At 41.3% G+C, this 22,725-nt stretch overlaps 1 long non-coding RNA gene and 1 other non-coding gene across 6 annotated transcripts; both read left to right on the forward strand.

The window, feature by feature from the left end:
• The first annotated feature begins 110 nt into the window (after positions 1 to 110).
• LOC113615391 (uncharacterized) lies at positions 111 to 22,480 on the forward strand. 5 transcript variants are annotated; one of them, XR_003430994.1, is made up of 5 exons: positions 111 to 392; positions 538 to 701; positions 5,395 to 5,529; positions 7,229 to 7,283; positions 14,203 to 14,609. It is a non-coding gene; the product is annotated as an uncharacterized LOC113615391 (long non-coding RNA). The 5 variants fall into 5 exon arrangements; XR_003430996.1 differs by lacking the exon at positions 111 to 392 and adding an exon at positions 22,437 to 22,480 and having other exon boundaries at positions 401 to 701; positions 14,203 to 14,282; XR_003430988.1 differs by lacking the exon at positions 111 to 392 and adding an exon at positions 14,801 to 15,450 and having other exon boundaries at positions 401 to 701; positions 14,203 to 14,282.
• Positions 8,871 to 8,943, forward strand: TRNAG-CCC (transfer RNA glycine (anticodon CCC)). The gene has a single exon. It is a non-coding gene; the product is annotated as a tRNA-Gly (tRNA).
• Positions 22,481 to 22,725: the final 245 nt, after the last annotated feature.

Here is a 22,725-nt window from a genome sequence, read left to right on the forward strand (position 1 = left end):
TTCTCGCGAGACTCCGGGTCAGCCGCGTTTCTTCCTGAGGCCCCGCCCCCCAGTTACGTACACGTGTACGTCACTCCCAGGCCCAAGAACCTGGGACGGGGCGGCGAAAGACAGTTGGGAGGCGGGGTTGGCCATTGAGCATGTACACGGACCCAGCCGCCGCGCTAAGGGCGCCGGCAAAGAGCAGTGGAGCACCTCCCCTTCCAGAAAAAAGTAGGACAGCCGGTTTGAGGCAAAATACTGAGGAAGCGCTTTTGTCCTACTTCCGTTTTTTTCTTTATCTCAAAGGAAGTTCTGGTTGTGGCACCTCCTACGCCACACCTTGTGTTGGGAAATGGGAGCACAAACTAATCTTAAAAGTCCAGAGGCGTCTCTCATCTGCTCTCCTTGAGGTAGGTTGGTGGGTAGAGAAGGCCGCCGTTGGAACGCGGCCTTCGGCAGTCTTAGCTAAAACGCTGTCAAAGTCAAAGACAGCGCCCTCTGCGGCGGAGGGGAGGACTCCACCCTCAAGTCCACCGCCTTGTTTTTTTCGTTCAGCCTCGTCGCACCGTTTTCTAAACCACTCCTGTCCTTAGATCAGACTGAGGAGCCTACGGCACTTAAGCCTTTCAATCCCCAACCCATTCTAAGCACATGTCTTGAGCTGGATGCAAGAGACACTGAGGTGGATGACATGCTCCTAGGTACGTTCAGACCAGCCGGTAAGTGGCAGGATGAAATGAAGCTAGCGAATCATCAGGACCCCTCGCTTGCATGGGCACCTGGAAGAGCAAGGAGTTGCTGAGAGTTATGGTGGCTTCCAGTTGTGGAGCGGAAACCAGCTGTCAATCGGGAAGCAACTCTTTGTAATGAGCATTTCTGATAAATCGCTTAAAGATAGAAGACAGGGAATCTGAATTTCCATGTCTTCAGTAATTTGATGTGATGTCTTATTCTAAGTATTTACTTTGTAAATACTTAAGCATTGTATAAGCTTCAACCTCACAAAACCTGAATCCAGTACAAGAGTAGCTAGACAGGTAAATGGGGTCCCAGTACCTGGTGGCAAGTTTGTCCACACATAATGGGGGAGCGGAGGCGAAAGGGCAGAGAAAATTTTTTGTTTAAATTTTTCTAGTCTTGCCATAAAATATGAATTTTATTTCACACCTGCTGCCTAAGAAGGTACCTCAGTCTCCAGGAGCAATGCCCAAAGCCCACGTTGGGTGCCTTTAAACTTGCTAATCACCACACGGTTCTCACATTTTGGCTGAATCAAACCTGTTTTTGTCTTCAAAAACAAGCACTGAGTGCTCCCTGAGGCTGTAATAGGAGGTGTGGAGGGAGGAAGAAAAAGCCTTTGAAAAATAGAACAAGGACAAACAGATGCTTGTACACCCATATTCACAGCATTATTCACAATAGCCAAAAGGTGGAAACAACCCAAATGTCCGCTGATGCATGAATGTGTTTTCAAGATGTGGTATATACGTATGATGGGATATTATGCAGCCTAAAAAGGAACAAAATTCTAACACGATGCAACATGGATGAACCTTGAAAACATCATGCTAAGTCAAGCTAGACACAAAAAAAACAAATATTGACTAATTACATTTACACAAGGTGCCTAGAATAGGCAAATTCATAGAAACAGAAAATAGAATAGTGGTCACTAGGGGCTGGCTGGTAGGAGGGATTGGAGAGTTACTGTTTAATGGGTACAGAGTTTTAGTCTGGGATGATGAAAAAGTCCTAGAGTTGGATAGTGGTGCTGGTTGTACAACAATGTGAATGTACATAATGCCACTGATTTGTACACTTTAAAATGGTTAAAATGGTAAGTTTCCTTATGTATATTTTACCACAATTTTAAAAGTAAAGAAAAATTGTACTTGACCTTCCTTCCTCTATCTTCTATTTTTCTCCCACCTAGGAGGATATCAATAACACCAAAGATGTTACTGGCTTTACCTATGACAGAGTCCTGTCTCCATCTGTCTACTCTGGGGTATTAAGCACTGGACAAACAAGCCAGTCTGTAAACAGATAGGGTAGGGGGTCCACAGAGAAAGAGAACCAGGCATGGCTTTCTTGACGTAAGAAAAGCCATATTTGGCCGAAGCCATTTTTTGATCTGAGCCTGGCCACAATGCTTGTCGTTGAACAGGTCTCAGTAATTAATGATCGTAAGGGAAGTGAGGGAATGCAGGAACAAAGGAAAAGCAGTCAAGAAACAGTAGTTCAGCAATAAAACAGAGTCCTAGTTCCTCCTCAAGGGATGTACATAATATGATACACATCTTCAAGTTCTACAGGAACTAAGGCCCCCACCCAGATGGAGGATGGAATGATGTTGATCTTTTCTGACACTTGTGGCTTTAATCACCTAAAGCTTTGTCCCAGTTCAATGTTAAAAATCTCCTCAGCTCAAGCCCCTTCATGAATATGCATATACCACACAAGGCCTTTCATGGATATGCACGTACTCTTGGCTTAAAACTTCCCCAGTTTTGCTGTTCAGGGAGACACTGCTTTGGGAAAGATCCCCGGTGTTCTCCTTTCTAACTTCAAGTAATAAATCCTTCATTCTCCATATCTTTGGCTTGGTTGTGTCTTTTGGCTCAACACCCACCAAGAGGGGAACCCAGTTTTGGGGTAACAAGCCTGACCTAGGCTGAAGTGCCTAAACTACCTAGAAGATCACTACGTCTGGGTTGTGGACTCTGTCTCTGCCTTCCATCTTGTGCGAGGCCTCCCCAGCCTTTAGCTAAACTGGCAAAAAACATCCCTATCTTTTTGTGTTCCAACTTCATACCTACCTGCCTTATTTGCCTTGGCACTGCTTTCAGTTTAAAATACCATTGGTTCTATCAATCTTTTGAACAATTTGTCCTTCTCAAAATGAAGCATAACATCAGTTACAGAGAGCACTCTTCCTGCTAAAAATAGTGTATTTGATCATCAAACTTATAGCTCAAGAGGCTATTCTGGGATATTTAAATAAATGAAGTCAGAAAAGGTTATTTAAGAATTCCAAAGAATCTAAAGGAGCAAGTTTCCAAGAATCGATTGTGAAGCAGTAAAGTTGCCAGAATATTTAATGTCAAAGGCACCATGGGTGTAGCACAAGTTCTTTTCATTTAGCAGAGCATCTTGAGCATTTTAGAAGGAAGTTGTTAAATGCCTTTCTCTGATACAATGATCAAATTTAGTTCTAAGCAATTAGCAAATTTTTTGTCTGTTTGTTTTCAGTACACAGTGTTCATAGCCTGCCTACCACAAGACAAAAGTTTCTCAGTCAGTTGGGAATTCATAGTCTTCCCTGCCAGGTGTCCAGTGGAATCCTGTTCTATATTCTGGAACAGGTTCTGGAATCATTTGCTTCACAAGTAAGCTACAAACTCAGATAATGGTGTTTTCTGGCTTCCCTGATATCACAGTGAGTGGACCAATGCCCTTAGCAGAACCAGCGCTCCTTTCTTAAACTCTAAAACTCTAACAACTCAATAATAATGGTAATTACTTCATCTCTAGCTCCTACAGTATGTGCCAGACATTGTGCTGAGTGATTTGGATATCATAATCCATTTAATCCTCACAGCATACCCATTAGGTGGGTGTCATTTTCCAATTTTGAAGATGAAAAAACAGACCTGATGAGGTTAAAGAGCTTGTCCAAGGTTATATAACTTTTAAAACTCCAATTTCAAAATGGCCTCCTACAACTACACCACTGTTTTCTTTAAGCTCATGTTCCTTGTAAAGGCTCCATAGAGTAAATATGGGAAACAAAAGAATAAGAGAAATTAATTCAACTAGTCATTCATTGTAGACCTTTTGGAATACTTTCCTTACTTTCAGTGTTTTTGTTATGTATATATGATGGTTGAATTTGGTTGTGCCTTTTTTATTAGGTTAAACCAGCCTTTCCCAAACTGTGTTCTATGAGATATGAATAGGTTAATAATGTCATTTTGGGCTTCCCTGGTGGCACAGAGGTTGAGAGTCCGCCTGCCGATGCAGGGCACACAGGTTTGTGCCCCGGTCCGGTAAGATCCCACATGCCGCGGAGCGGCTCGGCCCGTGAGCCATGGCTGCTGAGCCTGCGCGTCCGGAGCCTGTGCTCCGCAACGGGAGAGGCCACAGCAGTGAGAGGCCCGCGTACCACAAAAAAAAAAAAAATAATAATAATAATAATGTCATTTTAAAGACTCTGAGAAGTCTAAAGAAAACCTGTTTAAATGTTGTTTAATTATAAGTACAAGTATAACAAGCATAAATATAAGGAGTTGTAGGGCACAATTTAGTCTCCTGGTTTTTTCCCTCAAGTATTTTTCTAATCTTAACACTCTTCTGATATAGAAACTACCATTACAGTTCACTCCTAGCCCCAAATTCGCTGAAATCCTAGTGTCCTTCCTCACACTATTATACCGTCTGCTTACATAGTAGCACTATGATCTCATTCTGAGGTCCTTTCTCAAAGCCTCACTCTTTTGCCTTTATTCGGGCTGATTACACTTATACATACGTCCTGCAGTATCATCAGTATCCCAAACCTTTCCCTCTTTGTAATCTTAAAATGCTGGGTGAACTTTGCAAAGATTTCTCCAGGCCACACAGACTGATACCATCAGGAAATTTTAACCCCTTCATCTAGGTCTCTTGATCACTGATAATTTTCCTGACCTGATTCATAGCCTCCTTACCTATAAGCTCCACCCTTTCCTCAACCAGCCCCAGACTCAGCCTTCTTCCACCTCTATAGCAGCTGACATTCCAACTCCACCCCCAAAGTCCATCCTCTTGGTCTGGTCTGCTGAGACCAGAAACGTGACTCTCACCTGCTCAGACTCACCTGCTAGGCTGGGCTTTGCTCTGGCTTGTCCTGTTCCTGAGTACAGAGGGACCCCCCCAGGGAGCTATCCTGCCATCTCATGTCTGCAAATTACAAAACTCTTTTACCATCTTTTGTTTAAAGTGTCAAATTCATCAGGACTCAGTGTATCCTGTGCTGGTTTCCCTTCAGCTAAATACAGCTTCTTTGTCTCAGGACAGAATGCTCTTTGCTTCTTGCTCTAAGACTCAAGGACAATGATTTTAAAAGGCCCTGTGGCCTCAGATAATAATTCACTTTTCAGGTTTCCTGATTAAAGAGGAATCTGGGGTATGAATATGTGTAATTTGATAAAGAATCAGTGTTACTATGAAAAATTTCATGTGGCACTCTGCCCAGGCATGGCGTCACAACCACAGGAGGACCATTTATTTTCTTGTGGACATGTAGTTAATGTTCAAATGCAAAGTGAGTTCAAAATCTAAATATATCACAGACGATTACAGTTTGACACTTGAACGCCAGCAGTGCAAGCTCTAACTCAGAGGAGAGTGACTAACATGTTTTCCTGGCAGTGGCACAGGAATCCATCCCCATGGCCAAAGGCAGCAGCGACAGCTACAGCAGGCTGAAACAACAGAGGGGATGACTTGAGCTCACTGGAAGCATCAGTTTCTCTTCCAGACAAGACAAAGACAAGCCTGAAAAAGGTAGCGGGAAGAAACTTCCACTATGGAGATACTGTGAAACAAAAAGCATGATAAGAACTTTATGTATTCTTGAAATGCTTTGAAAGAATAAGGCACTCAGCAAAGAGTAGAAATGAGGTTAATAAGTCATTCTTCAGAAATGGATGACTGGCCCTTTAAGAATACTATTTAGTCTATTAAATATGGCCATATTTTGTGCCATTTCCACTGAAGGCAAGAGTTATTTTTGAAAAGAGCAATGAAAAGATCCCAGCTGAATATCCTTACTTGATTCAGTAGTTTGTGCCAGTGAACAGAGCTTGGGATATCTTTTTTTATTGCAATAGTACTAGCACTTGTTTTGAGAAGTCAGGAAAGCGTAGTATATTCGTCTTTCTCATGTCATCTTACTCCTAAATGAGATGAGATCCAGGGCCCCAAGAAGGCCCCATCACACTAAAAGATCTCTTCCAGTCATTTAGAGTGTCAGTAGAGTGACAAAAATGCCTCCATTAGGGCTTCTCTCATGTTCTTTCTTAGGGCTTCTTCTCTAAAAGTAAAATCCCCTTCTAAAGCAGAGAGGACACAGTGACAATCTGGCATCTCCATGTAAACAAACAGAAAGTAAAACTACGTGGTTGAGAGGAAGTTCATGAATGAGCTCCTCACTCCACCCCCTGCCCCCCACCTCTCAATCACACACACATAGCACTCAGCCTTTACTTTCAGATCCCTTAGGTGGGTTACTTTCTCTAGAATTTTCAGTGGAATTTCCTAAAGCACTGAAATATTTGAGAGCTGCTGGTGCTTGTGAAGCAAGGCTGGGCACTTGCCCTGCCTCTGTGAGAAGTAGCTCCCTTTGACTAAAGGCGTGGTTGCTGGTAGCAGAGACATTCTGTTCCCTCTATAAGAGGCAACACAGTGTAATGAAGCAGTAATAATTACAGCTGTGATACTGGTACCAGAAAAGACAAGGACAAACAGAAATAAAATTCCAGAAACATATCCAAGTATGAGAATCCAGTATATGATACTTGGCATTTCACACTAGTGAGGGAGAGGTGGTGTTGGGATATTAGCTAACCATTTGGGAAAAAAATTTTAGATCCCTACCTCAAACCGTATGCAAGAATATATTCCTGATAAGTCAAATACTTAAAGGTTTACAAATTAAGTTTCAAAAATAAAAACATAGACATATGGGAACATATGTTTATGTATGACTGATTCACTTTGTTATAAAGCAGAAACTAACACACCATTGTAAAGCAATTATACCCCAATAAAGATGTTAAAAAATAAATAAATAAAATAAAAACATATGATTACCAGAAAATAAAGGTGAATATATACATTATATATATTTATGCAACCACACACACACATAATGATCTTTTGTAAGGACAACAACAAAAGACAAAAACAGTAAAAGCAAAGATAGAAAAATGAATGCAGAAAAGACCGTAAACAAAATGAAAAGCAATAAATACAAAGTTCAAAAAGATTACCGCCAGACTGTAAAATTAGCTAACTTAGTTAACTTGTAAAAGATTGTAGAAGATTGATATCACAAATGGTATTTGTTTGGGAGAGATGCAAATGATTTCTATCTGGTAGAAAAGATACTCCCAAAGATTATGCTTTTATTGCCCTGTAGAACAATAACAGCTTTTGTATTTAACTTAGCAATCTAATTTCAGCATTGTTTCTTTCACTTCAGGATCTTGAGTTCTCCATTGAATGATCTTTACTCTCCTGCTGGTCTCCTCACTGAGGTAAATAAATCACTGACATAGCCTCACTATATATATTTGTATGTTTTTAACTTTTTAAAAATTATATACTTTGTCCTGAAAAAGTTAAACATAGAATTACCATATGATCCAACAATTCCATTCCTAGGTATAAACCTAAAAGAATTGTAAACAAAGACTCAAACAGATACACATACACCAATGTTTACAGCAGCATTATTCACAATAGCCGAAGTGTGGAAACAAGCTAAGTGTGCACCAACAGATGAATGGATAAACAAAATGTGGTATACACATGCAATGGAATACTATTCAGCTATAAAAAAGGGATGAAATTCTGATATATGGTACAATATGAATAAACCTTGAGAGCATTATCCTAATTGAAATAAGCCAGTCACAAAAGGACAAATGTATGACTTCCTCATATATGAGGTACCTAGAATAAGCAAATTCATAGAACATAGAATGGAGGTTACCATAGGCTGTGGGAAAGGGTGAATCAGAGTTATTTTTTAATGGGTACACAGCTTGGGGTTTTTTTTTGGGGGGGTAGCGTTTTTCTGTTGTTTTCTTTTTTTTAGAAGATGTTGGGGGTAGGAGTTTTTTAATTAATTTATTTATTTTTGCTGTGTTGGGTCTTCGTTTCTGCGCGAGGGCTCTCCCCAGCTGTGGCAAGTGGGGGCCACTCCTCATCACGGTGCACGGGCCTGTCACTATCACGGACTCCCTTGTTGTGGAGCACAGGCTCCAGACGCGCAGGCTCAGCAGTTGTGGCTCACGGGCCCGGTTGCTCTGCAGCATATGGGATCCTCCTGGACCGGGGCCCAAACCCGCGTCCCCCACATCGGCAGGCAGACTCTCAACTACTGTGCCACCAGGGAAGCTCTCTGTTGTTTTTGTTTGCTTGTTTTCGGCCGCGCCGGTGAGGCTTGCTTGATCTTTTTTTTTTTTTAATGAATTTATTTATTTATTTTTGGCTGTGTTGGGTCTTCATTGCTGCGCGGGGGCTTTCTCTAGTTGTGGTGAGCGGGGGCTACTCTTCCTTGTGGTGCACAGGCTTCTCATTGCGGTGGCTTCTCTTGTTGCAAGCACGGGCTTTAGGCACGTGGGCTTCAGTAGTTGTAGCATGTGGGCTCAGCAGTTGTGGCTCACGGGCTCTAGAGCAGAGACTCTAGAGCACAGGCTTAGTTGCTCCACAGCGTGTGGGATCTTCCCAGACCAGGGTTCGGACCTGTGTCCCCTGCATTGGCAGGTGGATTCTTAAGCACTGTGCCACCAGGGAAGTCCCGGCTTGCTGGATCTTAATTCCCTGATCAGCGATTGAACCTGCGCCCTCGGCAGTGAAAGCACCGAGTCCTAACCATTGGACTGCCAGGGAATTCCTAGGTACACAGTTTCTGTTAAGGATGATAAAAAATGTTCTGGAAATGGATAGTGGTAATGATTGCCTGACATTGTGAATATACTTAATGCCATTCAATTGTATACCTAAAAATGGTTAAAATGATGAATTTTATGTTTTGTATACTTTCCCACATTAAAAAATTTTATTCTTTGACAACAACTTGGGAAGAAATATCCTTAAGGTATGTGACATCAGGGACTTCCCTGGTGGTCCAGTGGGTAAGACTCTGCACTCCCAATGCAGGGGGCCCAGGTTCAATCCCTGGTCGGGGAACTAGATCCCACATGCATGCTGCAACTAAGAATCCCGCATGCTGCAACTATGAGCCTGCATGCCACAACTAAAAGATCCTGCATGCCACATTAAAGATCCCACGTGCCACAGCTAAGATTCAGTGCAGTCAAAATAAATATTTTTTTTAAAAAAGGTATGTGACATCAAATATTCTTTATATATACATACTTGTCGTAAGTCAATCATAAAAAATGGACCAAAGATTAGAAAACAAAGTTCACTAAATAATAATACATAAGGTCCCACAAGCCACATGGTGCAGCCAAATAAATAAAATAAAATGGTTTAAAAGAAAGAATAAGTACAAATGACAAATAAACATAAAATGTTCAACTTCACCTGGGATTTTTTAAAATGTTAATTAAAACAACAGTGAAATTCTATTCTTTATAGCATATTGGAAAAACTATGATATAAAACAAACTGCAATACACCTTACTGGCAAAGGTATCAGGGAAAATATGATCTGGTTCTGTCGTTCTAGAGAGCATTTTGGGAAAAGTGTGCATACTCTGTGACAAGAGTTCTACTGCAAGGAATATATCCTTACAAAATGATGGGCAAGCATACTTCCCCTGTGAATACAAGAGAGGGAGTATAGTAGACTACTTAACCCTACAGCCTGGGCTTGAATACCAGTTCCAAGTGGCTTATAGTCTACAAGCCTCAGTTTCCTCACCTACAAAATGGGGGAAATAATAGGACCTACCTCATGAGATTGATGTGACACATAAATAAGACAGTTATTATAAAATGTACATTACCTGACACAGAGCATATGCTCAAGAAATATTAGAGGTGGTCGTTACTGTTGTTGCTCTAATAGGATATTGTGTGAGATTTTTCCCAGTTGTCCCAGAATTGGTGATTAGGGCCCACAGGTGAGAACAAAGAAGTGAAAACTAACCTACACCCTTAAGAAAATTGCCAGTAATTGGAGCCAGGCAACTCCCCAAGAGACTAAGCAGAAACAGGCTAGACATTACCAGCCTCCTCCCTACTCCAACCACCCCACCCTTCCAGGTCTCTGTAGAAGTGAGGAGGAGTGAAGGGCACTTGGTGATTTGCTTTGCGGGGAGTGCAGAATTACTTCATGATGAGGAGGGATTTTCTCTTCCCAGCAGGAGAGAGGCAGAAGGTGCTCTCTCTCCAGGGAAAACAAATGAGAAGGGAGGCTCTTGTAAAGACTGGAGAGAGGTACATGGAGTGGAGGGGAGACCTCCATGGAATGGAGGGGAGACCTCCATTCCATGCCTTAGTTGGCCATTTGCTGAGGCAGCATGCTAGCCAGTTTCCCCCTTTGAACAAAGGAGGGGCAAATATGAACAAAAGAAAAGAAAACTGAAGACAGCAAGCTATATGAAGGGACCAAGAGAGGAAAGTAATATGGTGTGACAAGGAAATAAGTATTCCCCCTGGATCTACCGCACGTTAGAAGAGGTGGCTGAACTTGAACTGTTTCACCAGACCCTACCCAAGAAGCTGCTGGCTGGGAGAGACCCTTGCAACAGGAGGCAGCAGTTGAGAAGGAATGGTCAAGCTGGAGCTGGGATCCCCTCATCAGGGAACTATGGAGTAGGAGGCCCAGAGGGGTCCTCCAAGGACATCTATCCTGGACATGTGCCACACAGTGGGTATTAGCACAGAGACCCATCAGCATAGACTAGAGAAACAGGGACAGTCAACAGAGAACCTTACAGACACACTCAGGCAAGTATAAAACCTTTTGATTCCAGATTTCTATTATTTGAAGCTAAAAGTATCTTAATATACTTCTTTCTCTGTAGACCCAATTTCTCTCTCTTCATGTACTGGCTGCCTGTCAGCTCCGAATGTACATGTTTCAAGTCCAGCCCTATGCAGAGATGAAAACTGAAGACCTTCAGTTCTATTATAAAATTCCCAGGTAATGGTCCAGCTTGGCTCAGTCAAACTGGTTCAGTCAGGTATACCTGAGAATACAGGGTCACTAATCCCAGTCTCAGAAGACTGTGTCATCATGAGCTGGAAAGGCACCCCACACATGTCTCACAGTGTTGATGCAGTGGAAGAAGATGTTGTCCCAGAATCCTAGAGCACTGAGGAATCCAGATAGTCCTGGGTGGGCTTTGAAATAAACATTATATATATAGGGGAGGGCATTTACTATACTTCACTTTCCAGAGAGCTTCACAAGGTAATGTGTAGGGACTGTGGGAGTTTGGAAGGGCAGAAGGAACTGGATCTGAGAAGAAATGAGAGAGGTCATTGATTGCCACAGAGAGAGAGAGTGGTCATGTCATCTACAATGTGACCACCCTTTACAGCAGCCCATAAATCTTCAGTAAAATCATGAGCCACTTGGTGTGATGGGATTTCTGGTGGGCACATGAAAGGGGAATGCAACTTCGTAACCAGGTGTGACCTGGGGCAGGAACCTAAGAGGAATTAAACCGCTAGAAGAGTAGAGTAGTCTTTGAATTACCCCAGACCCTGGATATCAAAGCCAGGTTTACCCAATTCTCTAAGTGCACTGAAGCCTCTAGGTGACAACTGGGTTACGATTTTAATGGCAGGGAAAAAGAAGGAAACCACAAAAGATTTCACCAATAGCAGCGTGATTAAATAACCTGTGATTAAATTAAATCTGGCTAACTATCAATACAAGTTAGAATCCTGATCCTTCACAGGATGGGGCTTCTGTGCTTTTTCTGCAGTTGGCCTGGTGAAATGGAGCAGTGAGGAATTTCAAAACTCGCGGATGTTCTTTAGATTCTAAGACTTCTAGTCTATATTTGCTTCTTTGGAATCAAATTTCCCTGGAACTTTATTACAATGGTCTATTTTCTTACCATACTGATTCATATACCTTCAAGCCTTAAAGCTCTTAGATGGTGGGAGCAGGGATTTCTGTGACCTCTAGCCCACATTAAGGCAAATTGGGCTTTGAGGGAGAATGGGAGAAGTGCCAAGTACTCTGAAAAAAGTTGTCGAAAACAGAATGAAGGGACTTCCCTGGTGTCGCAGTGGTTAAGAATCTGCCTGCCAATGCAGGGGACGTGGGTTCGATCCCTGGTGCAGGAAGATCCCATATGCCACGGAGCAACTAACCCCAAGCGCCACAATTACTGAAGCCCGCGAGCCACAACTACTGAAGCCTGCGTGCCTAGAGCCCGTGCTCCGCAACAAGAGAAGCCACCGCAATGAGAAGCCCGTGCACCGCAACGAAGAGCAGCCCCCACTCGCTGCAACTAGAGAAAGCCCTCGCGCAGCAACGAAGACCCAATGCAGCCAAAAATAAAATAATTTTTTTAAAAAAGAAGAAAATCAGAGATATAATTTAAAAACAGCCCCACTTTCTAAATGCAATAAGTATCTTCATGTAAAAATTATTGGGATTAAAATTCACTTTGAGGGAGTTCCCTGGAGGCCTAGTGGTTAGGATTTCAGGCTTTCACTGCTGTTGCCCGGGTTCAATCTGTGGTCGGGGAACTGAGATCCCACAAGCTGCGCAGCGCAGCCAAAAAGGAAAAAAAAAATTCACTTTGAGGATTTAGCAATGATAAAAAGCCCTTCATATGGATGCTAAACAGACTTACTGGGGTGATCATTTAGTACTATATAAAAATACAAGTCATTATGTTGTACACCTGAAAGTAATACGTGTCAATTATACCTCCCAAAAAAAGTCCTTCATGACATCTATTTTTAAATGGATTCATGAAACTTCACTGAAGAAAATGGAAAAGAAACAGAATAGTTAGTTTTTTTATTTGTTTGTTTGTTTGACCATGACATGTACCTTGCAGGATTGAACCCAGGCCATGGCAGTGAAAGCGCTGAATCCTAACCACTAGACCACAGGGAACTCCCAACAGTTAGAATTTTTAAAATGCAGAGACAGGGCATAAATGTTTTGTCACAAAAATAATCCTGGTTCAACATGTAATGAATGGAAAGGTGTATAATACCTAAAATGGAGAAGATTCACAAATGCTGGTAATACTTGGAAATTTGAAGCAACTCTTAACAATGTCTGGAGTTGATTCAAATTTTCCAAATTCTCAAAAGATGGCTAAAAACCAGATGGTGCAAAAAGAAAATCTTTATAGCAAATTTACCCATAGCAAGTACAAGAAAAGGATCTGTTGACAACTCCAGAGCCGTCTTGAACTTGAAGCACTATATAAAGTGCTTCTCACAAAAAATTTAAGTGCTCTTAGGATGTACCTGCTTTTTTTAGAAAGAGGCTATCTTGCCGCTCTTATTCATTAAAAAAAATGTAATTACTATTTTCTGTTTTGCTTTAGACACCACATAAACTGAATCTTGATTTAGTATTTTTCTGATTAGCATTCTAATGAAAAATGATTTAGAGGTATTTATTTTTAAGTATTTTGGCCAACTTGGGTTTTTTCACTAGTAGCACTAGTAACGTGGAAAAAAATTTAAAAAGCTTTTATCAGTTGTTTTATCTATCACAGAAAGGAGTGTTTGGTATGGTAAAATATTACTCACTTCATATTTTTTAAACCTTAAGATATACATTCAAAGACAATACTAAATTTTTACAAATGTTTAATCTATGTACACATAAGGACCTAAAAGTAAATTCTGTGTTTTTCCATATTTTTTACATTTACCAGAAGTAAAACTTTTCTTTAAAAGTCAAAAACTTAAGAAACAATTCTGTCTAGAAATAATTCTGCCACAACTAAGAGTTTGCATGCCACATCAACTAAATCCCACATGCTGCAGTTAAGACCCGACACAGCTAAATAAATAAATAAATAAAATTCTCGAGAAACATTGTCCATGATATTTTAAAATGTGTTAGAATTAGTTAAGTTTCAGTTGTGGGACTTCCCTGGTGGTGCAGTGGTTAAGAATCTGCCTGCCAATGCAGGGGACACGGGTTCGAGCCCTGGTCCAGGAAGATCCCACATGCCGCAGAGTGGCTAAGCCTGTGTGCCACAACTACTGAGCCTGTGCTCTACAGCTCACGAGCTGCAATTACTGGAGCCCACGGGCCCACGCATCGCAACAAAGAGTAGCCCCCGCTCGCTGCCACTAGAGAAAGCCTGCACACAGCAACAAAGACCCAACACAGCCAAAAATAAATAAATAATTTTTTTTTTTTAAAAAAGAAAACCTCAAACATCTCTATACGTAGATAGTGGAAAGTAACATGCATTGTTTTCTAAATCTCTATTTTAAGTTTTTCCGTAATGAAAATGGATCATTTGTGTTTTAATAAAGGCAGGAGGGGTGTGGTTTCAAGACTCGAGCTCAAACCGGGATAAAGTCATTTTTGCCTCAGGACCCACGTCGCAGAAAAGGTACACTAGAGGGGGTAGGCGACCAGAGACATTCGATGAATGAGGGTATGTCTGGAAGAAATATTAGATCATCATTCCAAATTTCACATGAACTTTAATAAATCAACCATCATATATCTGACCTTGCAATTAAAATGTTTGGATTTAGAGCACAGAAGTTTATATCCTCCTCACCAGAAAAGGGAGAGAGAAAGAGAGCTGAGATGGGTATTTTCATTTCAGCTAGTTTCCTTTGTGTTTTTTTTGTTTTTTTTTTTCCTTTGTTTTTGCTATATGACATTTCTATTTTTAAAAAATATTTAAATATTTATTTATTTATATTTGCTGCTCTGGGTCTTAGTTGTAGCACACAGGACCTTTTTTTTTTTTAACATCTTTATTACAGTATAATTGCTTTACAATGGTGTGTTAGTCTCTGCTTTATAACAAAGTGAATCAGTCATCCATATACATACGTTCCCATATCTCTTCCCTCTTGCATCTCTCTCCCTCCCACCCTCCCTATCCCACCCCTCTAGGTGGTCACAAAGCACCAAGCTGATCTCCCCACACAGGATCTTTTAATTGTGACATGTGAGCTCTTAGTTGTGGCATGCATGCAGGATCTAGTTCCCCAACCAGGGGTCGAACCCGGACCTGGGAGCACGGAGTCTTACCCACTGGACCACCAGGGAAGTGCCTATATGACATTTCTAAATGTTTGGCCACCTGTAGGCCTTTGTAAAACACGTTACCTCTCCCACTGTTGTCTACTTGTGAAAAATTTTACATGGAAATATCTTATGAAGAGGTCCTGTTATAGGATATAATGTACAGCTTTTGTTTTTTCTGCTCAGCATTCATTCCTTAAAGTATTCCTCTGATCTTCTTCATTCTGGTGGCTTGCTAACTGTGGGATCCCACCCCCTACCAGAGGGATGGGCACATCTCACTAAGAAGCCAAGCAAACTCCTACAATGGAACTTCACTGTTGAAATGAGGCACACAGGTACCACAGGGGGTTGGACCTGATCATCTGCTGGCAATTGCCTAAAAAGGTAGCACACAAGCTCCTATGACTAAGATCTGGACTTTTCTGGTTCAAGGCCTTCTCAAGGCTGTACTTCCTCTTTCTAAATTATGAGCCAGCCAATAAACTACTAATAAAGTCTTTGTTTATTTAGCCAAAGTTTTGTTTTGTGTTTCTTGCAATTGAATCCTAAAATATATAAGGGCATTCATTCTATATTATCGCAAAATACAGTCATTCCTCAGTATCCTCAGGGGCTTGGTTCCAGGACACTTTCCAACGCCCCCGAAAAATCCGTGGATGCTCAAGTTCCTTATACAAACCAGTGCAGTATTTGCATAAAACCTACACACATCCTCCTGTGTACTTTAAATCATTCGTAGATTATTTGTAATACCTAATACAATGTAAATGCTATATAAATATATACATTTATATAAATTTATACATTTATACATTATAAATGTATAAATTTATGCATTTATACATTTATATAAATGTAAATGCTATATAAATATACATTGTAAATACATGTAAATACTATGTAAACAGTTGCCAGTGCAAATTCAAGTTTTGCTTTTTGGAACTTTCTGGAATTTTTTCCCCAAATATTTTCATTCTATGGTTGATTGAATCCATAGATACCCAACCTGCAGATAAGGAGGGCTGACTATAAACAAAACTGGCTAGAGGGGAAGGAGAGTTGTATAATGGAAAAAGCTCAGGGCAGTGGGCCTTGGATAAATCACTTAACAAAGAGGTCTGAGTCTCAGTCCCTTAATTTGTAAAACGGGGATCCTCTGGGGGCAAGGCACAGAAACTTGACTTGAACCATCTTAATCACAAAAGAGATTTACTGAAGGAAGGCTGTGATAACCCAAAGAATCAAAGGAAAAGGCAATCAAGTCTAGGTAGGTCTTTCTGTCTCTCTTCTCTACTTCTCTCAGCATGTCAACTTCCGTTTCTCCTAAACCAGCAAATCCTGGACTCAAAAGCACACAGCTTTATATCACAGCAAGGCATGTCATCAAGGCCCAAGGACCCGAGCAGCTGTGTATGAAGATGAGAGAATACGATACAATTTTTGAGTATTTAGTTTTCAAGCCCCCTTGGAAAGTGGAAATAATTGAGGAAGGCAGCTCTTAGCCCACTCCAGGGAGCTTTAGGCACCACTCTCACCCACAAGCCCAGAGGTGGATGGAAGGGCCATCCTTTTTTTCATTTGGAGAACCAGAGCCTCATATCCACAGAGGCCCGAATGGCTTTCCACCAGTCCCCTTGCATGGCCACTCCCCTTTACAAAACAAATGGTCTCCCTGCTCTGAACCTCTCCCTTACTTAACCAAGTTAGTCAAATTCTCTTATCCTACTGGAAGGAGAAGAGCTCTTTTTGTGGTACGCAAAGGCATATGAAGGAAGAACCCACATTTGATTTTGCACCAGGGTCCAATTTTACAGCACTTTTTCCTGAATAGTTGCAATAACTAGTTGTAAAACATAATGAAAGGGCAAAAACCTTTAAAGTTGGTGGATCTGTTCTCTCCCCTCTTCCTGATGCTGGTGGAGCTAGTTTCCATTGTGGTTAGTCTCACATTCTTATGAAAACACATTCACCAACTTCTGGTGCAGGATTGTAACAGGGAAGAACTAAATCGGACTCCATGTTGGATCTGTTTCTTTGACTGTAACCTTTGCTCTCTGTTGCTTTTGTTATTATAATCATACATAATGACCTGCCACAGGGAACCCTGCCCCTCTGCCTGAATGTTAAAGTGCCTTTGTTCAGGTCACAGGGAGACAATCTGACCCTGCCCACCTGTGAATGGCTGCAGAAAAGAAGAAATTAACACATCCCCTTCTCGATGATGGCCAAGCCAGATAAAACTAATGCATTACCTTTTTACTTTACTTCCTCACCTCCTCCCCCTCTCTGTTCTATAAAAGAAACTGGCATCCAGACCCCGATAAGATGGTTTTGGGGAGACCCTAGTCTGCAGTATTCTTGGTGTGCCGGCTTTCCGAATACAGTCACTGTTCCTTGCCTCAACACCTCATCTCCCGATTTATTGGCATGCCGTGCGGCGAGCAGAGTGAGCTTGGACTTGGTAACAGGATCAGCTACATAATATATAGGGCCCAGTACAAAATTAAAATGTGAGACTCCCTGTTCAAAAGTTATTAAGAATTTCAAGACAGCAATAGCAAAGCATTAAGCCAAGTGTGGGACTTTTCTAAGCACAGGTCCCTGTGGAGTGTATCGTTTCCCTGCTCATGAGGTGGCAAGCTATGTTCTGTGCTCAGCTCTCTAACCACAGATGCTCATGAACCAGTCAGGGTCAGGGCAGGAAACAACCATCCTGACCAAAAGCAACCCAGTTCAGAGATGCAAATCTCCCTCCAGCACATCCATCCTTTTACATCCACCTTTCCCCCACATCTTTTTTTTTTTTTTTAGTCAAAAGTTCATAGCTTTATTTATAACAACCAACAACTGGGCATGCTCTATGGCACATCAACAAGTTAATGGATAAGCAAGTTGTCGAATAGCAATAAAGTTGAGTACAAGTTAGCATTAAGAATTAAACTATTGGGGCTTCCCTGGTGGCGCAGTGGTTGGGAGTCCGCCTGCCAATGCAGGGAACACGGGTTTGTGCCCCGGTCCAGGAAGATACCACATGCCGCGGAGCGGCTAGGCCCGTGAGCCATGGCTGCTGAGCCTGCGCGTCCGGAGCCCGTGCTCCGCAACAGGGGAGACCACAACAGTGAGAGGCACGCGTACCACAGAAAAAAAAAAAAGAATTAAACTATCTATAATTGTAATAACTTGGGTGGATCTCAATATGATTGAGTGAAAAAAGCATTGTTAAAAAGAACACTGTATTATTCCATTCATATAAATTTTAACCCATTGCAAAGTATCTACAGTGACAAAAAGCTGATCAGTGGTTTCTGAAGGATGGTGACAGAGGGGTGGTAATCAGGAATTACAGTGTTGCATTAAGAAACTTTTGGTGGTGATAGATATGTTCATGATCATGATTGTGGTGATGATTTCAGCCTTATAAAAAGCTTATAATATATAAAATATTTTATAAATATCAAATCTCATCTTCATACACTATAAATATATGCAAGTTATTGTATACCAAACCTCAATAAAGCTTTAAAAAAGTGTATTGTCCCAAAATGAATGTATCATGGAAAATAAATACCACATAATAAAATGTGCCTTTTGTCTATGTCTCCTACTGTTTTCTAACATTGAGTTATGAAATAAATCCAACTTTGTTTCACAGCAGCATAGTGTCAATTAAAATCATTAGCTGAGGTAAGGTTTAATTCTCAAAACCAGTCCTTCAATTTCAGTTTCCTTTTCTTTTTTTTGTTTTTTAATTTTTTTTTTATTGGGGTATAGTTGTTTTACAATGTTGTGTTAGTTTCTACTGTTCAGTGATGTGAAGTAGAGTTCCCTGTGCTATACAGCAGGTTCTTATCAGTTATCTGTTCTATACATATTAGTGTATATGTGTCAATCCCAATCTCCCAATTCATCCCAACCCCCCTTTCCCCCCACATCTTACATAACTATAAGACACTTGGTGGAAGCTTTCCTAGGATAAAAGGATAGTCTGCTTAAGTCTTAGTAGTGTTCATTTTTTTCCTTTTTTTTAATTGACGTATAGTTGATATACAATATTATATGTTACAGGTGTACAGTATAGTGATTCACAAATTTTGAAGGTTATATTCCATTTATACTTATTATAAAGTATTTTCTATATTCCTCCTGTTGTACAATATATCCTTTTTTTTTTGGCTGCGTTGTGTCTTCGTTGCTGCACGCGGGCTTTCTCTAGTTGTGGCGAGTGGGGGCTACTCTTCGTTGCAGTGCACAGGCTTCTTATTGTGGTGGCTTCTGTTGTTGTGGAGCACGGGCCCTAGGCGCGGGCTTCAGTAGTTGCAGCACGCAACCTCAATAGTTGTGGTGCACGGGCTTCGTTGCTCCGAGGCATGTGGGATCTTTCCAGACTAGGGATCGAACCCATGTCCCCTGCATTGGCAGGTGGATTCTTAACCACTGGACCACTAGGGAAGTCCCGTACAATATATCCTTGTAGCAAACCTAATAGTTTGTGCCTCTTAATCCCCTACCTCTATCTTGCCCTTCCCCCCTTCCCTCCTAAAGTGTTCATTTTTGCCAGCTAGAAATTACTTGCAACTTTCACAAGAATTTTAAATTTTTCTCAGCTTCTACCCATTAAGGTTTACAGTACTTAGTGTCTGAATTTTAGCCTGGGCCCTCTGGACAAAGTTGTGAGTCCCTCAAGTCCATGGGCCTCAATGGGAAAGAGCTACATTGGCTTGGTCTTGCCGTTGAAAAAAAAGATTTTTTTTTTTTTTTTTGGCTGTGTCGGGTCTTACTTGCGGCGCATGGGATTAGTTGCCCTGCATGTGGGATCTTAGTTCCCTGACCAGGGATTGAACCCTTGTCCCCTGCATTGGAAGGCAGATTCTTAACCACTGGACCACCAGGGAAGTCCTGAAAAAGCAAAACATTATTGTATTGTGTGTGTGTGTGTGTATCTGGCCCCTGTATCTAGATGCTTTCAGTTAACTCTTGTAGGTTTTCCAGGTGTGCAAACCAAATCACCACAAAAAATGTCATTTGCTTCCTCCTCTCTATTTCTTATATCTTATTCTGTCTCTTGCCATTTTACATTTGCTGTAGTGCAATTTCTTTCTTTTTTTTTTTAAAGCTCTTCCTGAGCCATTTGTTTCCTTTTTTTAAAATTAATTAATTAATTATTTTAGCTGCTGTGGGTCTTCACTGTGGCACGAGGGCTCTTCATTGCAGCCCTAGGGCTTCTCTAGTTGTGGTGCATGGGCTCTAGAGTGCAAGGGCTCAGTAGTTGCGGCATGCGTGCTTAGTTGCGGTATGTGGGATCTTAGTTCCCCAACCTGGGGTTGAACCTGGGCCCCCTGCATTGGGAGTGGGGAGTCTTAACCACTGGACCACCAGGGAAGTCCCTGCAGTGCAATTTCTTTTAAAGTTAGCTGACAAATGGGAATTCCCTGGCGGTCCAGAAACTCTGCGCTTTCAATGCCAAGGGCCAGGGTTTGATCCCAGTTCAGGGAACTAAGATCCTGCAAGCTGCACAGTGTGACCAAAAAAAAAAAAAAATTTTTTTTTTTTAAAGTTACCTGACAAATACATCTTAATATCGTTTTGTGGAAAACTTGAAAGTTTGTGAATAAAGTTCATCTAGAAAAATAAATACCTAGGAGCAATAAAGAAAACTGAGGAAAAGAAGAATATTTAGGAGGGACTTGCCCTACCAGATATCTAAATATTCTATAAAATTATGGAAATTAAAGCAGTACAAATTCTGGCACAAACAGATCTTTGGAAGAAAACAGAATGTCCAAACAAATTAAATTTGTACATATTTAGTTATGAAGGAGTGGCATTTCAAGTCAATAAAGAAGTGATAGGGCTTCCCTGGTGGCGCAGTGGTAGAGAGTCTGCCTGCCGATGCAGGGGACACAGGTTCGTGCCCCGGTCCGGGAAGATCCCACATACTGCGGAGTGGCTGGGCCCGTGAGCCATGGCCACTGAGCCTGCACGTCCAGAGCCTATGCTCCACAACGGGAGAGGCCACAACAGTGAGAGGCCCGTGAACCGCAAAACAAACAAACAAACAAACAAACAAAAATATATATATATAGCCATAGGGACTTCCCTGGTGGTCCAGTGGCTAAGACTCTGCACTCCCAATGCAGGGGACCTGAGTTCGATCCCTGGTCAGGGAACTAGATCCCACATGCATGCTGCAACTAGGAAGTCCGCGTGTTGCAACTAAGCGTCCATGTGCTGCATCTAAAATATCCTGCATGCAGCATCTAAGACCGGGGCAGCCTAAATAAATATTTTTTTAAAAAGAGCAAAATGTATAATCTATCAAAATTTAAAATACACATATCCTTTGACCCAGCACTTTTACTTCTAGGAAGTCAAGTTACAGAAACATGGGTGAGTGCTTAAAAATCTGTTCATTCCATCTTTGTGTTAAATGATGTAATTGTTCAACAACAGGATACTGGTTGGATAAATTGTGGAATATCCATGTAATCCATATAACATAATACATGAAAAGAATGAATTGGATCTGCATGTGCTGATATGGGAAAAGATGTCCATAAACACAGTGAGGAATGAACAAAGCAAGCTGAGGAACAGAACAGAGAGTAAGATTCCACTTTTTAAGGAACAAGATGTGCACAAAGGTTGCATGACATCACCTTCTCTAACTCCCATTGCTGAATCACTCTTTACCCCTTACGCTAAATTATTTTTCTTTAGAGTATTCACACACGTTGGACATTGCGTTTGTTTATTGTCTGTAGAAAGCTCCGTGTGTACAACGACTTTATTTGTTCAATGCTCTGCCTTCAGTTCCTCAAACATTTTAATTGAAAAACATAAATTAAAAAAAATGAATGGAGACACAGAAACATACATACATATATATATTTCAAAAAGTTATCTATACGCAGACCTACTGGAGAATGGACTTGAGGACACGGGGAGGGGGAAGGGAAAGCTGGGACAAAGTGAGAGAGTGGCATGGTCATATATACACCACCAAATGTAAAACCCATAGCTAGTGGGAAGCAGCCGCATGGCACAGGGAGATCAGCTCAGTGCTTTGTGACCACCTAGAGGGGTGGGATAGGGAGGGTGGGAGGCAGGGAGACGCAAGAGGGAAGAGATATGGGGATATATGTATATGTATAACTGATTAACTTTGTTATAAAGCAGAAACTGACACACCATTGTAAAGCAATTATACTCCAATAAAGATGTTAAAAAAAAGTTATCTATATTTCAAAGACTGGATTTAAGAGAATAAATTTCTATGACTGACACTAAATACTAAAATATCCTTAATTAATATTTGTATAATCTTTTTCCAGTTGAAAAAGCAGTTTTACCTATATAGCCTTATAACACCATTATGAAAAATATAAACAACATATATTTGCATTTTATAATTTGCTAAAGTCATTCTTTTTCTTTTTCTTTCTTTTTTTTTTGCGGTACGCGGGCCTCTCGCTGTTGTGGCCTCTCCCGTTGCGGAGCACAGGCTCCAGACGCGCAGGCTCAGCGGCCATGGCTCACGGGCCCAGCCGCTCCGCGGCATGTGGGATGTGGGATCTTCCCGGAGAGGGGCACGAACCTGTGTCCCCTGCATCGGCAGGTGGACTCTCAACCACTGCGCCACCAGGTAAGTCCTAAAGTCATTCTTTTTCAATTGATGGTCCCAATCTTGTTGAACTCATTCCTTTTCATTTTGCTATCCAAACTACTTCTAGTGTCCTGAACAATGCAGTTTTATTCATTTATATTTATATTTATATATATATATAAATTCA

Source organism: Aethalodelphis obliquidens, unplaced genomic scaffold (assembly GCF_003676395.1).
Source record: "Aethalodelphis obliquidens isolate GAN/ISIS:26980383/991018 unplaced genomic scaffold, ASM367639v1 scaffold4, whole genome shotgun sequence".
Lineage (NCBI taxonomy): Eukaryota > Metazoa > Chordata > Mammalia > Artiodactyla > Delphinidae > Aethalodelphis > Aethalodelphis obliquidens.